Source organism: Bos javanicus, chromosome 7, assembly GCF_032452875.1.
Source record: "Bos javanicus breed banteng chromosome 7, ARS-OSU_banteng_1.0, whole genome shotgun sequence".
Classification (NCBI taxonomy): domain Eukaryota; kingdom Metazoa; phylum Chordata; class Mammalia; order Artiodactyla; family Bovidae; genus Bos; species Bos javanicus.
Genome location: NC_083874.1, coordinates 80,307,543 through 80,325,977, shown reverse-complemented (window position 1 = coordinate 80,325,977; position 18,435 = coordinate 80,307,543). Strand labels below are relative to the sequence as shown.

At 40.4% G+C, this 18,435-nt stretch overlaps 1 long non-coding RNA gene across 1 annotated transcript in view; it reads right to left on the bottom strand.

Moving 5' to 3' along the window:
* Window positions 1–12: 12 nt before the first annotated feature.
* LOC133251628 (uncharacterized) overlaps window positions 13–18,435 on the bottom strand; it is a 39,638-nt gene continuing 21,215 nt past the window's right edge. The window contains exon 3 of the long non-coding RNA XR_009737708.1: window positions 13–1,895. This is a non-coding gene — a long non-coding RNA (uncharacterized LOC133251628). The remainder of the gene's footprint in view (window positions 1,896–18,435) is intronic.

The window sequence follows — 18,435 nt, the reverse complement described above, 5'->3', positions numbered from 1 at the left end:
TTTGGAGTGTGGTTTTCTGCATTAGGTATGTCTGTTGTGATTAGACTTTCTGAAGTATTATGTGCTTATTTTTATTACAAAAATGACTTAATAAATAGAGCCCTTTATGTTTAGCAGTAAAATTAGGATACAGGCCATCAGAAGTAAAAAGAAATGTCCTAAAATCTTCCTAGAGGGAAAAGACAGATCACACAGAAAAATAGGAACCAATACTGAGGAAGACTTACAAACCACACGAAAACAGTGGTACTCTCTGCAAGGAACATAACCAGAAAACTCTTAGTATCCAGAGTTTATAGGTCTTCGATACTGACACAAAAAAGAAGGAAGCCAATTAGAGAAGAGGAAACTCAAATGACCAAAATGTCCCTGCCTAATTGGAGAAATGCAAATTAAAGCTACAGCAGGGTACCATCCACACACATCAGATGTGGCGTTCTCAGTAATACCAATTTATTTGATAGATGATATCAGAAAGCATCAGTTGGTACGTGGAAAAGTCAAACCGGGAAGGTAAGAAGGCCAGTTCAAGGTCAGCGAGCAAGTTCCCATTGGGTTACAAACTCAGTACTGCTGAAATATCTGGGAAATGGAGGGGAGGAAAGCTGGAGTATTTATCCCCCACCCATTGATGGGGGCTACTCCCAGGGTTGTCAGCCCCCTGACCCGTGTACGACTGAACACACCAATGACTAGACAGAACCCCAGGTGTGTGCAGTAAGAGGCTGCTGACACGCTCAGTTCAGTTGCTCATTCGTGTCCAACTCTTTGTGACCCCATGGACTGCAGCACGCCAGGCCTCCCTGTCCATCACCAACTCCCAGAGTTTACTTAAACTCATGTCCATTGCATCAGTGATGCCATCCAACCATCTCATCCTCTGTTGTCCCCTTCTCCTGCCTTCGATCTTTCCCAGCATCAGGGTCTTTTCCAGTGAGTCAGTTCTTCACATCAGGTGGCCAAAATATGACATGCTCAGGACCAGCAAATGTAAACACTTAAAACAATTCCATGTTTATGTACAATTTCATACTTCTTTATATAGTAAAAAGTATAAAGACACAGATAGTTTAAAGTATTTTACAATTTTAAAATACATAGAAGCATGAAGACAAATTACAGGTTCAGGAGAGGAATGATAGTAATTCAGACTAGAGAATCAGGTGCAGTAAAAAATTTGATTCAGGATAGATTTAAAAGTTGGAGGTAACAGGATTTTCTGGTGGTACTGGATTTTGGCTGTGGACCTACTGAATTTGAAATACCTGTAAGGAAGGAAAAAGGGAATGAAAGAAAAACTGAAATAATAGAACCATGCTGTTAAAATTCTGAGAAATTATTGTTAACTGATAAATCTGTGCTAAGTCACTTCTATCATATATTCAATCTTATAATACTATGTGGCATCCACATTTGGGGCTGATTTGGCATTTCATTATATTAACCACATTGCTATAAACGACATTCCCAATCAATAGATTAAAGCAAACGTGTGCCCTTCCTCTCCAGTACATTAAAAGTGAAGTAATGCTGTTCACTCACCATGTTGATTGAGAATTCACTGCCTTAGCAGATGAAACCCTAATCACAATGACTTAACACATGGAAGTTTATTGCGCAGATGAAGTCCAACACAGGTGTTTCCGGTCAGCAGGTAGCTCTCCAGGTGGTGATAAAGGGAGCCAGGTTCATTCCACCTTGCGGGGTCTGTCTTCGACTAGGCATTTCCAGGACTGTTGCCAAAAAGGAAAAAGCACGGAGGATCACTTGTGGGAGGTCTGGCCGTGAGGGCAGTCCAGGAACTGGTTACACGTGACTTTCTTCCACATTCCACTGACCAAAACTTTGTCAGATAACCGCATCCAACTGCAAGAAGCCTGGGAAATGTAGTCTAACTGTGGAGGACAGAAAAAAAAAAAAGATTGGGTGAGCAGTTAGCCAGAAAGGGACAGAGAAAGATACGGATTATAACTTGACTTACGCCCCCCATTTTTCTATTTTTGAATCTTTGAATAGTTTGGAAATACATCTTGCTTCGAAAATCATTTTGTGTTGTTTCAGAGGGCTCCAAAAAGCTTCGGTACCACAGTCCTTTATATCTCGGTGCAGAAAGAATTCAGCGAGAGGAAAAGAGATAAGAATAGGATGCTTGTGAGGCTTACAAGGATGGGTGAGGCGGTGCCATGCACAGAGAACTTCCTGGGCTGCAGTTTTATAATCAAAGGAAAAGTGAGGAGATGGAGAAGAACTTTGGCTTTATTGAGTAGACATGCTTCCATCCTCAGCTCCTCCTGATGGGTTTTTCTTTTCCCTGTGTGGTCAAGCTAGGTCCACAAGTTACTGTTTTTTATGTGTGCAGAGAGCATGTCCTAGGGATCATTAACTTACTGAACTCAATGGCAGGATGTGGGTCTCAAGCCCCTGTTGTTTTGTTCTTTGGGGGCATGTCTCCTGCTTCTGTTGCATGGTTTTGTTGCCAAGCAAGCCTGCTTGGTTTTGTGGTTAAGAACACCTGCTTTCTTGAGTAATCATTAACTTACAAGGGTCTCCCATATTTTTCTTACTTACAATCCCCAAGTGGGATTAACTGTATATTCACCTACTTGGTCTCTTTATCCCTATCACTTCTAGTACGGGCCGTTGAGTTTTTTGAAACTAGAAGACTGGAAAGAGTTAATGCTAATTGTTCTTTAGTGGTCGTGAGAAATGTAAGCAGAGTGCAGGTCTTCTTAGGAAAGAACTCTGTATTTTAGGAAACTGACTCATTCATGGGCAAAGACTAGATCATTCTTGCAAAGAATGGAAAGAGTAATACCATTCTTTGCACATGGCAGTACTTTTGTCATTTAGAGCCTTTGTTTAACATTACATGTTGGGCTTGGATTTTAGTTGCATATTACCTGTGTTCTCATTGCCTATGTCATTATATTTAGTAAAAAGTATTCTTCTATTGTGGGATATATTCTTGTTTGACTTTTCCATCTGATTAGGAAACCTATCCTTCCCCAACAGGCTCTTAACACCATAGATTTCTTCACATTCTGTCCTCAAAGCTTACTCCTTTATAGGTCTTTGTTTCAAGTCATGAGTGGAAAGCTGGTCTGAACCCTATGGGTCTCATTTGGTGAGTGCTCCCTGCTGGCTCTTACCCACTAGAGTTCCCCTGTGTGTATCTCCAGGCAGCCTGACAGCCCAAACATCTGTCTCACTTCCCTAGACAGCATTTTGTCACATTTGAATTGAAATTAAGAGTGCTGTCAATTCACTTAGTATAAACTCAGAGGAGCAGGAAGAAGGTTCATCCAGATTGAATGGTTCTGAATTTCCATCTTAAAAACTACTGCTAGTACTTAAGCACACAAATGTGATTGAATTGGTCTGGATTTTCCATAGAATCAGAAATATATATGTCAATTCCAGGTGGCGCTAGTGGTAAAGAACTTGCCTGCCATTGCAGGAGATGTAAGAGACACAGGTTCAATCTCTGGGTCAGGAAGAAACCTGGAGAAGGGAACAGCTACCCACTCCAGTGTTCTGGCCTGGAGAATCCCATGGACTATACAGTCGCAAAGAGTCGGACACGACTGAGTGACTTTCACACACACACTGTATGTGTGTGGCAACCCACTCAGTATTCTTGCCTGGAGAATCCCCATGAACAGAGGAGCCTGGCAGACTGTAGTCCATAGGGTTGCACAGAGTTGGACACTACTGAAACGACTTAGCATACATATATATATGTATATATATGTATGTATATATATAAGGAGATTTAAGGAATTGACTCAGTTAATTGTGAAGGCCGACAAGTCTGAAGTCTGCAGAGGAGGCCAGCAGGCTGAAATTCAACCAGCAGTTGACACTGCAGTCTTGAAGCAAAATTTGTTCTCTGAAAAAACTGCTTTTGTTGTTCATAGCAGCACTTTGTATAATAGTCAAGACATAGGAGCAACCTAAGTGTCCATTGACAGATGAATGGATAAAGATGTGGCATATATATACAGTGCAGTACTAGCCATAAAAAGGAATGAGATAATGCCATTTGCAGAAACATGAATGGACCTAGAGATTATCATACTAAGTGAAATCAGACAAAGACAAATATATGATATCACTTTTGTGGGATCTTAAAAATGAACTTATTTACAAAAACAGAAACAAACTCACAGACATAAAAAACAAACATGGTTTCCAAAGGGGAAAGGAGCAGGGGGGATAAAGTAGGATTAACAGATACACACTACTGCACGTAAAACAGGTAAGCATCAAGGACCTACTGTATAGCACATGAAAGTGTATTCAGTAACTTGATTACCTCTGTGTGTGTGTGTATAGGTATATATACATATGCTGCACTGTGCTTAGTTGCTCAGTCACGTCCAACTCCTTTCAACCCCATGGACTGTAGCCCCCCAAGCTCCTTGGTTCATGAAATTTTCAGGCAAGAAGACAGGTGCACCATATGTAAAATAGCCAATGGGAATTTGCTGTACAGCTCAGGAAACTCAAACAGGGGTTCTGTATCAACCTAGAGGGGTGGGATGGGGAGGGAGGTGAGAGGGAGGTTCAAAAGGGAGGGGATATATGTATACCTATGGCTGATTCATGTTGAGGTTTGACAGAAAACAGCAAAATTCTCAAAGCAATTATCCTTCAATAAAAAATAATACGTGAGCAGCCTGCCATTTCCTCCTCCAGGGGATCTTCCCAACCCAGGGATCAAACCCACATCTCTATATGTATGTATATGTGTATATATACATATAGAGATATAATATATTATGTATACAATATTATATATGTATGTAACTGAATCACTTTGCTGTACACCTGAAAAAACATTGTAAATCAACTATATTTCAATTGTTTTAAATTATCAGGCAGGAAAAAGAGAAACCTGCTTTTGCTGCTAAGATCTTCAACTGATTAGATTCGATCCACCCATGTTGTTAGGGGTTGTTTCCTTTACTTAAGGTCTACTGATTGTGGGTGTTAACTGTATCTACAAAATACCTTTACAGCAACACCTGGATTCATGTTTAATTAAATTACCAAGTACTACAGCCTGGCCAAGTTAATGCAGAACACAGCATCACAGTAATCAGAGTAATGGAAAATGTGACTGTGCTGTATGCCCCTTGCAGTTATTTCCTTTACACATCAGAAAGCTTTTCGAAATAGAGGCAACAGTTTCTTAAGCACTAATGTCACACTTGGTCTATCAGGATGCTTCTTAAAGAGTTTGGGGTTAGTCTAAATGGAATATCAACCACATTGGAGAGTTTTGATTTATGACTGGGTCTTAATTATTACCTCCTCCATAGTTCAGTGATGTTTCAAGCTTAGATGAAAAATAAAAAGTGAACTATAACTTTTCATAGTTATGAAAAGTTGCCCCTGAAAGTTGCCCCTTGCCCCTGAAAATCCAGCTCCAACACAACATCTCACTCTTGCTTTTTATCCGTGCCTCCAGATATTTGCAGCTTCAAAAAACATTCCTTTGGAAAAGCAAATCTGAAAATATTCAAAGGGCTGGCCTTCAGCTCTGCAAACTTTTGACAATATGTACACTGAATGCAGTTTGTCAAAACTCTGTTTCTTTCCATAGCCTGTGGCTTGTGAGTGATTTCTGGGAAATGTTGATTATAAAATAAGCTCTCTTCAGCTGGTTTCAAAAGATGACCCCCAGACAGGTAATCGTCAAGTAGAGACATCTTTTCAGAAAAACGCAGGGGTGAGTGAACCCCTCTGGGCCTGTGTTGTCACTGCCCAGCTTCAGCAACCTGCCCGTTCAGCCCTTGAAAAGCAACACTGAGCGCCCGCCAGGAGAGTGGAACCTGCTGCCCCCACAGGCAGGTGTGTGGGGGTGCTTCCGCGTTTTGTATTTTAACTTTTCAACACAAATTCTAAAGCTGGGGAAGAGGGCAGGAAAACAGCCAGGCTTCAACACGAGGCAGCTCTCAGCTCCATCCTTGAGTCACCCTGTTAAGTGGAACCGGCAATTGTCTTGCTGGAGACCTGCAGAAACAGCTCGTGGGAAAGAACAATTTGCACCTGGAATATATTCATTAGCGTGTGTGTCAAAAGGCCACACGTGGATACAAACCATGATCTCGGCATTCTTTGTACTCTGCAGCCTTGAGACTTCAAGGGCAGAAGCCCACGTGCCCAGGTGACCACCAGTCTACCCACCTGCCTGGCAAGGTGGGTGGCAAGTGGGTGTGGTGGGAGGGTTGGCTGGAAACACAGGGATTTAGGTCCAAAAAGAGAGAAGGCGGGCGCGTTATACAAATAAGCACTCTGTTAAAGGCTTGTTTCTGGTTTCGGGACCCTCCTACTTGTCTAGCTTAAATTGAGAGGGGATTTGGTGCACCTCACTGGCTGTTTCCTCCCACTCATACTCACAATCACAGCTCTTTTCATTGTCATTAAATACATTGAATATGTACCATCTTTGCATGGCCCTCTGCTAAAATCTGCACAAAGGCAGTGGCCCTAGCCCTGAAATTGTGGAAGGAGCACTGGGCAGAGAGAGAGGCCTGGGTTTTGATGTGAATGTCCATTGAAAACCTTAGTTGCAAGGAACAAACCCTCAATGAAACCACCTCTCATAATGGGGCGGGACAGGGTTTTAGCCCGAGCATCTAGGGAGGAGAGGAGCATTGAACCCCAGAGAAGGAGTTCAGAAAGGAACCAAGAAGAGAGATGCTACCTCCACTGGGGTAGGTGGAGTTTGAGGTGCCTCTGAACACGCAGAGATGTTGAGAGGCTCTGCAGCTGGATTTTCGGCCTGTTGCTCTATAGAGGAGACTGCGATGGAGATCCAGATGTAGAGGCATCAAAAGATGAAAGCATCTGAGATGATGGGTCAAGAGAAGGTGTAGTGTGAGAGTGGGGGTCCATGTGGGGACCACGGATGGACCCGTGTCTGCTGGGGTGAGGGAGACTCACTGTAATCAAAAGAAAACCCCACCCCACCGTCCCTAAGACAAGCAGCTCACTCCCATCCCACCACTCAGGAGTATGTTCTAGACAGAGACAGAACAAATCATTATTCCCTGACAAAGATTAGTGGCATTTACCTTAAACAGGAATTTGATCTGGACCAGGATAAGGATAAGCTGTAGTTTCAAAGTTTCAACCGTGTGCGTGCATATGTGTGTGTGTGTGTGTGGTTTATGTAGTATTAGGGTTCCGAAAGGCACAGTGATAAACTTTGTTATTCTCCCTAAGGCCATGACCCAGTCTAGAACTCCTACTGCTCTGATAGTAATATACTTGGCTATTCCCATCACAGTAACAGACATGAGAAACTGTACTGGCAAACATATTCTAGGGAAAGATTCATGATGCGGAGAAACATGTACTTATAGGTTAGCTGAAAGGAAAGATGTCAATGAAGCCAAGACTGAAGATAGACAAAAGCACAAGAGAAAAATGATGACGAGGGAGTTTCCCCCTGGGGTTCAAAAGCAGAAGCAAGGGGCTGGGCCTGGAGAGGAGGCAGCAAGAAGGAAGGAGTCAGAAGAGCAACCCAGCTCACAGCTAAGTGAAAGGAACTCGACGCATAAGTGAAGATAGTTCACATACCAGGCTGAAATCCCAGTGAATACGGAGAAACAGAGCAAGACTTTTCTGAGGAGAGGGACCACGTGCTTATGCACTGTGGGCTGCAGAAGAGACAGCTGTGTGGCAGAGAGCTGGCAAGGGGTCAGATACATAAGGAACAGCCAGTCAGTCGGTGAAAGTCGCTCAGTCGTGTCCAACTCTTTACGACCCCATGGACTATACCAGGGAATGGACTATTCCCCATGGAATCTCCAGGCCAGAATACTGGAGTCAGTAGCCCTTCGGTAGCCTTTCCCTTCTCCAGGGGATCTTCCCAACTCAGGAATTGAACCCAGGTCTCCCGCATTGCAGGCAGATTCTTTACCAGCTGAGCCACCAGGGAAGCCCACATAAAGAACAAGCCAGCACATATTTGCAGTAAAGTGTATACAGTATCTGTCAAGGTCATGTATAACTGGGGATGAAAGTGGGTATCTCATACTTTCCAGTTTTAAATAGAAAAGGACCCAGGGAAGTCATCATTTCTCCTTGAATAAACCCAGAACAATTCATAGACCTTACTAAGAGAAAACACAGGGATTTATTGAGCTTTGGGAAATCAAGCACTTTTTGTGAAAGTTTCAGTCTCTACAATATATAAAAAGTCCTGAAGCTAGAGAAGAAAAAAGTAAAGGAACGATAGGAAAATCTCATAAGAACAAAAAGGGCACAGGAAGAAATACAAATGGCTCCTACATATATGAAAAGCTGCTGACATCACCAAAAATAAGAAAAATGCCAATTAAAATTGCACCTGAAAAGCTTGACAGCATGCTCTGGTACAACCCCTGTGGAGCAAAACTCGACAAAGTACACAGCACTACCTATATAGTCTTTTGCCAAAAAATTTAATCTGAATTGAATCAAGCGCCAGACCCAAATTCTAATTTATTAGAAATATAGAAGATAAAGGAACAAGTTAAATAGCCCCATCATAAAAGCAGAGTGTTGAACATTTAAAAATAAAACCAGACTAGACTCCGAAAAACATCAATGCTATAAATTAGAAATGACCCAAATGTCTATCAACAGTGGCATGAATAAATTTTGGTACAATCCTACACTAGAATGCTAATACAGCAAGAATGAATGAACTTCAGCTACACACAACAGAATTAATGTCACAAATATAATGTTCAGTAAAAGAAACAGAAAAAGAAGAATCAATATACCAGAGCTCAATTTATATAAAGTTCAAAAACACACAAAACTAATTTATGGTGTAAGAAGTCAGCACTCTGGTTACTCTTGGGGGATAGTGATGAGAAGACATCAGGGCAGCTCACCTTGCGAAAATTCAGTCATAAAATCTGTTCCTCTTTCTTTTCTTTCTTTTAAATTTTTTAAAAATTGTGGTGTAATATATTCAGTGAGGGCTTCCCTGATAGCTCAGTTGGTAAAGAATCTGCCTGCAAGGCAGGAGACCCCGGTTTGATTCCCAGGCTGGGAAGATCCGCTGGAGAAGGGATAGGCTACCCACTCCAGTATTCTTGGGCTTCCCTTGTGGCTCAGCTGGTAAACAATCCACCTGCAATGCGGGAGATCTGAGTTTGATCCCTCGGTTGGGAAGATCCCCTGGAGAAAGGAAAGGCTACCCACTCCACTATTCTGGCCTGGAGAATTCCATGGTCCATGGAGTTGCAGAGTCGGACACGACTGAGCGATTTTCACTTTCACTATATTCAATGAAATGCATAAACTGTAATAATCTTAATACATACTGTAAAGTGGATTTTTTTTATAATTATATGCACCCTGTAACCACCATCCAGATCAAGATATAGAATATTTTCAACACCCCAGAAAGTTCCATAATGACCATTCCCCATCTAAAAATCACACACACACACAACCACTATTCTGACCCCCTTCACACTGGATTAGTTTTTCACACACTGGATTTCATCCAGCTTCTGTGTCAGACCTTTTTTGCAGCATAATACCTGTGAGGTTCATCCTGACTGTTGCATGTGTCAATAGTTTTCTTAAAAATTGGGAAATAATCCATTGTCTAAATATATAGTACATTATGTTTATCTCTTCTCCTTTTGGTGAATATTTGGATTATTTCTAAAGTCGTGAATTATGAACAGTTTCTCTACCTATCTTTGGTGGACACAGGCACTCATTTCTTTTTGGTTATAAATCTAAGAGTGGACTTGCCTAGTCATCGAGTGAGCCTATGTTTAGTGTTAGTAGACACTGGCAGACAATTTGCCAAAGTGGTTGTGCCAACCTCCTGCTTACTAGCAATCTATGAGATATTTGAGATATTCTAATACTTCCATAACCTCTTCAACTCGGATTTGTCATCTTTTTAATTTGAGCTATTTTGATGAGTGAATAATGGTATCTCCCTGGGGTTTAATTTGCATTTCTCTTATGACTAATGATGTCTAACACCTTTTCATATGGTTATTAGTCATTTGGCTATCTTTTTTGTAAGGTGCTTGTCAATGCTTTTTTGCCCAATTTTTCAAAGCTTGGGTTTTATTTTGTTAGTTTAGTGATTTGTAGTAGTTCTGTAGATTCTGGAACTCCGAGAAAGCTGTCAAATATAAGCACTGAAGCTGTCTTCTCAATCTGTGGCTTTCTTTTCTTTATGCTTTCTTAGTTGTGTCCTCTGATGAACAGATGGTCTTTATCTTAATGATGCTAAATCTATCAGGGGATTTTTTGTTTCTTTTAATGTTATTGCTTTTGTTTACTATACTATTTTAGATACATTTGTCTCCCTAAGGGTAAGCTGCAGTCCATGGTGTCTAGAGTCGGACACGACTGACCGATTTCACTTTCACTTTTCACTTTCATGCATTGGAGAAGGAAATGGCAGCCCACTCCAGTGTTCTTGCCTGGAGAATCCCAGGGACGGGGGAGCCTGGTGGGCTGCCGTCTATGGGGTCGCACAGAGTTGGGCACGACTGAAGCAACTTAGCAGTAGCAGTAGCAGTATGTGTTTGCATATATTATTTCTGGACTCTCTGTTTTATTGCATTGATTTATTTGTCTTTGCTTGGGCTAATATTCTAGCATCTTGATTATTCTTTTATAGAAAGTCTGGAAATCTTATACTACACATTCTCCAAATTTGTTTCTTATTCAGCACTGCCTTGTCTATTCTAGGTGCTTTGCAGTTCCATGCAAATTTAGAATCACCTTGTCAATTTCCATTTTATTTGGAATTATTATTAAAGATTAATTATGTAGACTTACTGTCTTTCCATTTATTTAGGTCTTCTTTAATTTCTCTCATCAACTATTTTATACTTCTTAGTATGTTTGGAAAGCTTTAGCATTATTACCCAAATGCTAGTCCCTGAAAGCAAACCATGGTTTCTGTATATACACTGGTAGCTCAGACGGTAAAGAGTCTGCCTGCAATGCAGGAGACCTGAGTTTGATCCCTGGGTCAGGATTTTATAATTTTGAATTATATTTTACATATAGTAGGGCTTCCCAAGTGGTGCTAGTGGTAAAGAACCCATCTGCCATGCAGGAGACATAAGAGGTGCTAAATTTGAACACCAGGAAGATGGGGATCTTCTGGTGTTGATGATTTTGTTTATTTGCTGATTTTGGTTGCTGATTTTGTTTATTCTAATAGTTTATAGATTATTTTGTTTTGCTTTGTATACAATCATACCACCTGTAAGTAAAGACAGTTTTCTTTCTTCCTTTCCAAACTTTATACCTATGTATTTCTTTTTCTTATAAAGCAGGGTACAACATCAAAGATTTTTGTATTTTTCTATATGCATACATGCTAAGTTGCTTCAGTCATGTCTGACTCTTTGTGACCCCATGGACTGTAGCCCGCCAGGTTCCTCTGTCCATGGGATTCTCCAGGCAGCAATACAAAGTGAGTTGCCATGCCCTCCTCCAGGGGATCTTCCAGACCCAGGGATCAAACTGGCACCTCTTATGTCTCCTGCACTGGCACATGGGTTCTTTACCACTAGCACCACCTGGGAAGCCCTACTATATGTACAGTATAATTCAAAATTCTTAAATTTAGTGGCATAACTGAGCTAGGCTAACAGAATCTATAATGACATAACCAAATGTAATATATGAAAACTTATTAAATCTTGGTTTTAAAATATTTACAAAAGATGTGTTTTACAATTGGCAAACTGGAACATGATCTGAATATTAAATGATTAAATGAAATTATTGTTAATTTTCTTGAAAACAGTTTGATAATGATGTGGTCATGGCATGCTCAGTCGTGTCTGACTCTTTGTGACCCCATGACTGTAGTACACCAGGTTCCTCTGTCCATGGGACTTTTCAGGCAAGAATTCTGGAGTGGGTTGCCATTTCCTCCTCCAAGGGATCTTCCTGACCCAAGGATCAAGCCCACGTCTCCTGTGTATCCTGCATTGCAGATGGATTCTCTACCCCCTGAGCCTTGCTAGTAATTTAAAAATGTACTACTCTGAGGAGTACTGTTAATCATGACAAGTATTTTTAAATAGTTCAACAAAATGTATGCATGTGTAAAATTTGTATCTATTTATGTATGGAGAGAGAGATGGACAGAAAGCAGATGTGCAAAATATTAATAAGTCTTGAATCTAAACATAGAGTTGTGCTGCACAATTGGAGTGGCTCCCCTGATCCCCATCTCCTGGAGTTCATCCTCTTGTGAGACTCCCTGTCCTTGACTATGAGCAGGACCTGTGACTTGCTTCTAGACAGTAAAATACTGCAAAAGTGCACGATGCCCATGTTTATGTGTTCATAATAATGTGATTAAGTTACATAAGACTGCAGTTTCTGTCTTAGTGGAGTCTCTCTCTCCCTTGCTAGCTTTGAGGAAGCAAGTGGCCATGGTGGAAGCCCCACGTGGCAAGGAATTGTGGTAGCCTCCAGAATCTGAGGATGGTTTCCAGCCAACAGCAGAAAGAAACTGAGCCCTCCAAAGAATTGAAATTTGTCAACAACCTGAGTGAGCTTAGAAGCAGATCCTTCCCCAATGGAGCCTAAGATGAGACTAGAGCTCTGGTCACCACATTGTGCAGCCTTGTGAGATGTAAAAACAGGACTCAGCTAAGCCACACCAAGATCCTGACTCGCAAAAACTGTGAAATAACAGATATATGTTGTTATAAAGTACTAAACTTGTGAGGACATTTTTATGCAGTAATAGAAAATTAATACAAGGTGTGACAGTTAATTTTGTCAACTTAGCCACAGGGTCCCCAGTTATTTGGTCAAACTTATGCTGGATGTTTCTGTGAGGGTATTTTTGGTTGAGATTAACATTTATTTATTTGTTTTTAATTCATTTTTATTTGGAGTATAGTTGATTTACAGTGTTGCAGATTAATATTTAAATAGGTTAACAGAGTAATGCAGATTGCTCTCCCTAATGTGAGTGGGCCTCATCCAATCAGTTGAAGGCCAGAATAGAACAAAAAAGCTGACCTTTCCCCAAATAAGAGAATTCTATCTGCCTGACTGCCTTTGAACTGCAACATCACCTTTTTTTCCTGTCTTCAGACTCAAACTGATACATCCATTCTTCCGGTCTCAAAGCTGCTGACCTTTGAACAAGAACTATGCCATGAGCTCTCTTGATTCTAGGCTTCCAGGATATGGTAGGATATACTGATATTCACTTCAATATTCTTTTACCTTTTCTACATGTTTGAAAATATTCAAAATAAAAATTGGGGAAAATGTTCTGAAGTCAGGAAGTATCAGGAAACAGTTCAAAGAAGGCTCCTATGAAGATCCACTAGATTATTTTACCTCCCTTTTTCTCAACCTCCCTTCTTTCCCTTTTTTCCTCAGTGAATCTACTTTGTTTAATATGAGATTTAAACTTTTTTATTTTATTGATATATTAATATTGGAAAATCCCATGGACGGAGGAGCCTGGTAGGCTGCAGTCCATGGGGTCGCTAAGAGTCGGACACGACTGAGCGACTTCACTTTCTCCATTCACTTTCATGCATTGGAGAAGGAAATGGCAACCCACTCCAGTGTTCTTGCCTGGAGAATCCCAGGGACGGGGAGCCCGGTGGGCTGCCGTCTATGGGGTTGCACAGAGTCGGACACGACTGAAGCGACTTAGCATAGCATAGCAATATTGTGTTAATTTCTACTGTATAGCTAAGTGATTTAGTCATACACATATATTCATTCTTTTTCATATTCTTTTCCATTATGGTTTATCACAGGATTATGCATATAGTTCCCTATGCTACAGTAGGACCTTGTATATCCATTTTATACATAATAGTTTGCATCTGTTAATCTGTTAATCTATCTAAATGCAAACCCCGAGTCAGTCTCTCCCCACTCCCCGCTCCCTTGGCAACCATAAGTCTGTTCTTTGTGTCTGTGAATCTCTTTTTCACAGATAAGTTCATTTGTGTCATATTTTAGATTCCACATAATAGGAAATTTTAAACAAATAGACACTGTATTTAAACATAAATAATAAATCCACCCCTTTCTGTGCAGATTTATGCTCTATAAACATGACACTGAGAAAGTCTGACCTTAACCTTTGTTCTGCAAATGTTTCAGAATTTTTTTCTACTGCCACATTACAAAATAAATATCAGTTTAAATGAAGGCTTTTCTGTAAAACAGCAGCTACACAGATGGCCTCTAATCCATACTCATAAAAGACAAGACTACATTTTTTTGGTTGAAAATAATTTCAAAAGCTCTTAAGTTCCCACCAGAACATAATGCTACTTTGGATGCTGCATGAGGTCAGTTAAATAAACTCAGACACTGTTCTTCAGGAGTTATCAACCAAACTGAGAAAATTACATAAAAATCATGGTTTTACCTAGGAGTAATATAACCACTTTTCCCAGAAACTTCAATAATTACACATGGCCAAATCACTGCTTTCACCCAAGTTGCTGCCTCTGATGTGTGACTTGATGAATAATCCTCCACAGAAAGTGAACAAGGTTAGCCAGAGGCAAACAATGGAGATATATCTCAAGTGCATGTTCTTAAAAGCATTCCTTAAAGAAATCTAAAACCAGGACTTTCCTTGTGATCCAGTAGCTAAGACTGCTGCTGCTGCTAAGTTGCTTCAGTCGTGTCCGACTCTGTGCGACCCACCAGACGGCAGCCTGCCAGGCTCCCCCATCCCTGGGACTCTCCAGGCAAGAACACTGGAGTGGGTTGCCATTTCCTTCTCCAGTGCATGAAAGTGAAAAGTGAAAGTGAAGTCGCTCAGTCGTGTCCAACTCTTGTAGCTAAGACTACATGCTCCCAATGCAGGGGACCTGGGTTCGATCCCTGGTCAGGGAACTAGATCCCACATGCCACGACTAAAAGATGCTGCATGCGGCAGCTAAGACCTGGTGCAGCCAAATAAATAAATAGCTTTTAAAAATAGCTATTAAAAAAAGAAACCTATAACCCCTGAGAGCATGTTTAAGGCGGTCCATCACATAGTAGAGCAATGGTTCTGGCTTGGGCCACACATGAGAAACACCTGAGGATCTTAAAAAAAAACGCTGGTGCCAGAGTTTCCACCCCCCAACCCCAAAAAGCGCAATTTTGGTCTGGGGTGTAGCCTCAGTATCAGGATTTTTAAGTTTCCTTTGTGCAACAAAGGTTTTGGAATTATTGCAGTAGAAGCACAGAATATGTTGAATGAATAAATAAACTCTTTACATAGTCTTAAATTACATGCGGAAACTAATTTGAATCGAATGTACTAAATGATGATACTCCTATAATCTAGGCCACTCATGCTGTTCCAAAATGCACAAACCTAAAGGAAAAAAGAAAGGGTTGAAAATGGAGAAAGGATTCAAAAGGCTGTCCAGATTAGGAATTGCTATAGTAACAGGTGTTGATTCTGAAGACAGACCTGGAACCTGAGAGCTGTCTTCATATAATTGAAGGGCACACCAAAGGGCAGAGCTAGAGTCACGGATTCAGCTAAAGGAAGCTAGATTGTGTGCAGTATAACATTCTTTCTTAAAAAGCAGTGTTATCTGTGGAACATTCTTTGACATAAGTCATAGCAATATTTTTGATCTGTCTCCTAAAGCAGAGGAAATAAAAGCAAAACTAAACAAATGGGGCCTAATTTAACTTAAAAGCTTTTGCACTACAAAGAAAACCATTGACAAAATGAAAAGACAACCTACTAAATGAGAGAAGATATTTGCAAATGATGTGATCAGTAAGCAGTTGCTCTCCAAAATATACGAATAGCCCATACAACTCAATATCAAAAAAGCAAACAACCTGATTTAAAAATGAACAGACGACCTGAATAAATATTTTTCCAAAAAAGATATACAGATGGCCAACAGGCACATAAAAAGATGCTCAACATCATTAATTATTACAGAAATACAATTTAAGGCCACAATGAGATATCACCTTTTACCTGTCAGAATGGCTATCATCAAGAAGAACAGAACTAACAAATGTTGGCAAATATGTGAAAAAAATGAACCCTCATGCACTGTTGGCAGGAATGTCAATTGGGGCAGTCACTGTGGAAAACAGTATGGAGTTATCTCAAAAAACTTAAAATAGAAGTACCATATGACCCTGGGTACATACTGAAAGAAAATGAAAACACTAATTCAAAAAGATACATGCACTCCAATGTTCATGGCACCATTATTGACTATTGACAACATACGGAAGCAACATAAGTGTCCATCTACAGAGAAATGGATATATACATACATGAAAGTGAATGTGTTAGTCACTCAGTTGTGTTCAACTCTTTGCAACCCTCTTTGCAAGCTCAACATTCAGAAAATGAAGATCATGGCATCTGGTCCCATCACTTCATGGGAAATAGATGGGGAAACAGTGGAAACAGTGTCAGACTTTATTTTTGGGGCTCCAAAATCACTGCAGATGGTGATTGCAGCCATGAAATTAAAAGACGCTTACTCCTTGGAAGGAGGGTTATGACCAACCTAGATAGCATATTCAAAAGCAGAGACATTACTTTGCCAACAAAGGTCCATCTAGTCAAGGCTGTGGTTTTTCCAGTGGTCATGTATGGATGTGAGAGTTGAACTGTGAAGAAAGCTGAGCACCGAAGAATTGATGCTTTGGAACTGTGGTGTTGGAGAAGACTTCTTGAGAGACCCTTGGACTGCAAGGAGATCCAACCAGTCCATTCTGAAGGAGATCAGCCCTGGGATTTCTTTGAAAGGAATGATGCTAAAGCTGAAACTCCAGTACTTTGGCCACCTCATGTGAAGAGTTGACTCATTGGAAAAGACTCTGACGCTGGGAGAGATTGGGGGCAGGAGGAAAAGGGGATGACAGAGGAGGAGATGGCTGGATGGCATCACTGACTCGATGGACGTGAGTTTGAGTGAACTCCGGGAGATGGTGATGGACAGGGAGGCCTGGCGTGCTGAGATTCATGGGGTCACAAAGAGTCGGACACGACTGAGTGACTGATCTGATCTGAACTATTATGTATAAAGTGAATAAGCTACAAAGATATATTGTACAGCACAGGGAATATAGACAATATTTTATAGTAACTATAAGTGGAATATAACCTTTAAAAAATATGAATCACTATGTTGTACATCTGAAACCTATATAATACTGTACATCAACTAAACCTCAATATTTTAAAAAGCAGTATTATCTGGGAATAGACTGGATTGCCTTGAAATTGTGAATAGCTGGTCACTGCAAGAATTCTGACACTACCTTTTGAGCTCCAGGCCAAGTTGTAACAGAGGAAATCCTATGCCAGGTGCTATGTTAAGCATATTTGCTATTTTGGGGGCCATCTAATATTCCTTTGCTCTTTTCCTATAACAGCCCCATAGTTTTCTTGGAAGGCTCACTCTTATCTTATTCTCAGTTCTGACTGAGCCAAACACTGACCCACTACCAATCAACTGGAAAACTGTGGTCACCCTTCATAGTGACTGGTTCAAGAAAAAGAAAATAATCCAGTTGAGCCAATCAGGGGTAATGCAACTAAACTGTGGGGATATTCCTTACAGTTTTGAAGACTCTCTTCCATTAGATTCAAAATGTGAGCATGTGGTGTGGAAAATATGAACTGGAAATAATGAAGAGAAGAAAATTTCAAAAGGATCATTTAATAGCCTTAGAGATTAAATAAGATAATGTATCTGAGAAACAAGAGGATGATGCTATAGAAAAAGAATATTCAGAAAAAGAGTCCTTGGAAATTAAAATACATGATGATAGTTTTCTGATACAACACAGGCACAAATCAATGATCAATGTACCAAGGCTATGCTCAGACATCCTTAGCACCATCTCCCTTCAACAGACTGCTAGATAAACCACCTTTCATTATACCAACCAGCTGCCTAGATTCTACTGACAACTGTGGACACAAAATACATTCTTCCCAGTTGTTAAAAACAAATTAATAAAAATTTGAAATATGATACTATTATTGGAAAAAATCTCTTATGAAGTTGAAAGACAAATATGAATAAATCCTACCAAAAGTAAAAAAGGACAAAGGGATGAGTGCTACAAGAGAAATTATATATGCATGATTAATCCAATATTAACACGATAAAAACCGAAAACTGATAAATAGAGAAGACAGAAACAAGTTGTCAAAGAAATAATAAAAGAAAAATTCTTGGAACTGAAGGACAGGAGTGTCTATAGTAAAAGGTACTACCACTGAGAGCACAGCAAAAATAAATTTTAAAGACCCACAGTCAGGCACGTTTTCATTGTCTCTGATGCTAAGTTCTTATAACCACAGGGCTTGGAAGAAAGTAAAAATCAAAGTGCAGCAGTAAGGAAGGGTCTTGCCCAGACTCTGAAGTGCAAAGCCAAACAATGCCCTGCTTT